Here is a 5,000-nt window from a genome sequence, read left to right on the forward strand (position 1 = left end):
TTGTGAGAACAGATAGTGTATTAAACAACAGTGTGTAGAACAGAGTAGTGTATTAAACAATAGTGTGTAGAACAGAGTAGTGAGTAGAACAGAATAGTGTGTAGAACAGAATAGTGTATTAAACAACAGTGTGTAGAACAGAGTAGTGTATTAAACAACAGTGTGTAGAACAGAACAGTGTATTAAACAACAGTGTGTAGAACAGAGTAGTGTATTAAACAACAGTGTGGTAGAACGCATAGTGTATTAAACAACAGTGTGTAGAACAGAATAGTGTGTAGAACAGAATAGTGTGTAGAACAGAAAGATGTTGTAGAACAGAATAGTGTGTAGAACAGAATAGTGTAATTAAACAACAGTGTGTAGAACAGAACAGTGTATAAACAACAGTGTGTAGACAGAACAGTGTATTAAACAACAGTGTGTAGACGAGTAGTTATTAAAAAAGTGTGGTAGACGATAGTGTATTAAACAACAGTGTGTAGACAAGAGTAGTGTTATTAAACAACAGTGTGTGAAATCAGAATAGTGTATTAAACAACAGTGTGTAGAACAGAATAGTGTGTAGAACAGAATAGTGTATTAAACAACAGTGTGTAGAACAGAATAGTGTGTAGAACAGAATAGTGTATTAAACAACAGTGTGTAGAACAGAATATTGTATTAAACAACAGTGTGTTAGAACAGAGTAGTGTATTAAACAACAGTGTGTAGAACAGAGAGTGTATTAAACAACAGTGTGTAGAACAGATAGTGGTAGAACAGAATAAGTGTGTAGAACAGAATAGTGTGTAGAACAGAATAGTGTTTGTAGAACAGAATAGTGTATTAAACAACAGTGTGTAGAAACAGAATAGTGTGTAGAACAGAATAGTGTATTAAACAACAGGTGTAGAACAGAATAGTGTATTAAACAACAGTGTGTAGAACAGAATAGTGTGTAGAACAGAACAGTGTATTAAGCAACAGTGTGTAGAACAGAATAGTGTATTAAACAACAGTGTGTAGAACAGAATAGTGTGTAGAACAGAATAGTGTGTAGAACAGAATAGTGTATTAAAACAACAGTGTGTTAGAACAGAATAGTGTATTAAACAACAGTGTGTAGAACAGAATAGTGTATTAAACAACAGTGTGTAGAACAGAATAGTGTGTAGAACAGAATAGTGTGTAGAACAGAATAGTGTATTAAACAACAGTGTGTAGAACAGAATAGTGTGTAGAACAGAATAGTGTGTAGAACAGAATAGTGTATTAAACAACAGTGTGTAGAACAGAACAGTGTATTAAGCAACAGTGTGTAGAACAGAATAATGTGTAGAACAGAACAGTGTATTAAGCAACAGTGTGTAGAACAGAGTAGTGTGTAGAACAGAACAGTGTATTAAAAACAGTGTGTAGAACAGAATAGTGTATTAAACAACAGTGTGTAGAACAGAGTAGTGTGTAGAACAGAACAGTGTATTAAACAACAGTGTGTAGAACAGAATAGTGTGTAGAACAGAATAGTGTGTAGAACAGAATAGTGTATTAAACAACAGTGTGTAGAACAGAATAGTGTATTAAACAACAGTGTGTAGAACAGAATAGTGTGTAGAACAGAATAGTGTGTAGAACAGAATAGTGTATTAAACAACAGTGTGTAGAACAGAATAGTGTGTAGAACAGAACAGTGTATTAAGCAACAGTGTGTAGAACAGAATAGTGTATTAAACAACAGTGTGTAGAACAGAGTAGTGAGTAGAACAGAATAGTGTATTAAACAACAGTGTGTAGAACAGAATAGTGTGTAGAACAGAATAGTGTATTAACAACAGTGTGTAGAACAGAATAGTGTGTAGAACAGAATAGTGTATTAAACAACAGTGTGTAGAACAGATATTGTATTAAAAACAGTGTGTAGAACAGAGTAGTGTATTAACAACAGTGTGTAGAACAGAATAGTGTATTAAACAAACAGTGTGTAGAACAGAATAGTGGTAGAACAGATAGTGTGTAGAACAGAATAGTGTGTTAGAACAGAATAGTGTGTAGAACAGAATAGTGTATTAAAACAACAGTGTGTAGAACAGAATAGGTGTAGAACAGAATAGAATAGTGTATTAAACAACAGTGTGTAGAACAGAATAGTGTATTTAAACAACAGTGTGTAGAAACAGAATAGTGTGTAGAACAGAACAGTGTATTAAGCAACAGTTGTGTAGAACAGAATAGTGTATTAAACAACAGTGTGTGAACAGAATAGGTGTTAGAACAGAATGTGTGTAGAACAGAATGTGATATTAAACAACAGTGTGTAGAACAGAATAGTGTATTAAACAACAGTGTGTTGAACAGAATAGTGTGTAGAACAGAATAGTGTGTAGAAACAGAATATGTATTAACAACAGTGTGTAGAACAGAATAGTGTGTAGAACAGAATAGTGTGTGAACAGAATAGTGTATAACAACAGTGTGTAGAACAACAGTGTATTAAGCAACAGTGTGTAGAACAGAATAGTGTGTAGAACAGAACAGTGTATTAAGCAACAGTGTGTAGAACAGAGTAGTGTGTAGAACAGAACAGTGTATTAAACAACAGTGTGTAGAACAGAATAGTGTATTAAACAACAGTGTGTAGAACAGAGTAGTGTGTAGAACAGAACAGTGTATTAAACAACAGTGTGTAGAACAGAATAGTGTATTAAGCAACAGTGTGTAGAACAGAATAGTGTGTAGAACAGAATAGTGTGTAGAACAAAGAATAGTGTATTAAACAACAGTGTGTAGAACAGAGTAGTTGTTGTTAGAAACAGAAGTAGTGAGTTAGAACAGAATAGTGTGTAGAATAAGAACTAGGTGTGAGAAACAGAATAGTGTATAAACAACAGTGTGTAGAACAGAATAGTGTGTAGAACAGAAAGTGTGTAGAACAGAATAGTGTGTAGGACAGAATAGTGTATTAAAACAAACAGTGTGTAGAACAGAAGTAGTGTTGTAGAACAGAACAGTGTATTAAGCACAGTGTGTAGAACAGAATAGTGTGTAGAACAGAACAGGTATAGAACAGTGGTGTAGAACAGAGTAGTGTGTAGAACAGAACAGTGTATTAAACAACAGTGTGTAGAACAGAATAGTGTATTAAACAACAGTGTGTAGAACAGAGTAGTGTGTAGAACAGAACAGTGTATTAAACAACAGTGTGTAGAACAGAATAGTGTATTAAGCAACAGTGTGTAATACAGAATAGTGTGTAGAACAGAATAGTGTGTAGAACAGAATAAGGTATTAAACACAGTGTGTAGAACAGAATAGTGTGTAGAACAGAAATAGTGTGTAGAAACAGATAGTGTATTAAAAACAGTGTGTAGAACAGGAATAGTGTGTAGAACAGAAAGTGTATTAAAGCAACAGTGTGTAGAACAGAATAGTGTTAAACAACAGTGTGTAATAACAGAGTAGTGAGTAGAAACAGAATAGTGTAGTAAACAACAGTGTGTAGAACAGAATATGGTGTAGAACAGAATAGTGTTGTAGAAACAGAATAGTGTGTAGAACAGAATAGTGTGTAGAACAGAATAGTGTATTAAACAAAGTGTGTAGAAACAGAGATAGTGTGTAGAAACAGATTAGTGAGTAGAACAGAATAGTGTGTAGAACAGAAATAGGTGTAGAACAGAAGTGTATTAACAACAGTGTGTAGAACAGAATAGTGTGTAGAACAGAAACAGTGTGTAGAAACAGAATAGTGTGTAGAACAAGAATAGTGTGTAGACAGATAGTGTATTAACAACAGTTGTGTAGAACAGAATAGTGTGTAGAACAGAAAGTGTATTAAACAACAGTGTGTAGAACAGAATAGTGTGTAGAACGAATAGGTGTAGAACAGAATAGTGTGTTGTAGAACAGAATAGTGTATTAAACAACAGGTGTGTAGAACAGAGTAGGTGTAGAAACAGAGTGTGAGTAGAACAGAATAGTGTGTAGAACAGAATAGTGTATTAAACAACAGTGTGTAGAAACAGAATAGTGTGTAGAAACAGGAATAGTGTGTAGAACAGAATAGTGTATTAAACAACAGTGTGTAGAAAGGAATAGAATTGTGTAGAACAGAATAGTGTGTAGAACAAGAATAGTGTGTAGAACAGAATAGTGTGTTAGAACAGATAGTGTATTAAACAACAGTGTGTAGAACAGAGTAGTGTGTAGAACAGAGTAGTGAGTAGAACAGAATAGTGTATTAAACAACAGTGTGTAGAACAGAGTAGTGTGTAGAACAGAATAGTGAGTAGAACAGAGTAGTGTATTAAACAACAGTGTGTAGAACAGAGTAGTGTGTAGAACAGAATAGTGTGTAGAACAGAATAGTGAGTAGAACAGAGTAGTGTATTAAACAACAGTGTGTAGAACAGAGTAGTGTGTAGAACAGAATAGTGTGTAGAACAGAATAGTGTGTAGAACAGAATAGTGTATTAAACAACAGTGTAGAACAGAGTAGTGTATTAAACAACAGTGTGTAGAACAGAATAGTGTGTGTAGAACAGAATAGTGTGTAGGAACAGAAATAGTGATAGAACAGAATAGTGTATAAACAACAGTGTGTAGAAAAGAATAGTGGTGTCGAACAGAATAGTGTGTAGAACAGAATAGTGTAGTTAAACTAACAGTGTGTAGAACAGAGTAGTGTGTAGAACAAGAGTAGTGTATTAAACAACAGTGTGTAGAAACGAGTAGTGTGTAGAAACAGAATAGTGTTGTTAGAACAGAAAGTGATAAAACAAACAGTGTGTAGAACAGAGAGTAGTGTGTAGAACAGAATAGTGTGTAGAAGAAGTAGTGTAGTAAACAAACAGTGTGTAGTAAACAGAGTAGTGTGTAGAACAGAGTAGTGAGAAGAACAGAGTAGGTGTAGAACAGAATAGTGTATTAGAACAACAGTGTGTAGAACAGAGTAGGGAGTAGAACAGAATAGTGTGTTAGAACAGAATAGTGTATTGAAACAAACAGTGTGTAGAACAGAT

Source organism: Salvelinus namaycush, chromosome 6 (assembly GCF_016432855.1).
Source record: "Salvelinus namaycush isolate Seneca chromosome 6, SaNama_1.0, whole genome shotgun sequence".
Taxonomy (NCBI): domain Eukaryota; kingdom Metazoa; phylum Chordata; class Actinopteri; order Salmoniformes; family Salmonidae; genus Salvelinus; species Salvelinus namaycush.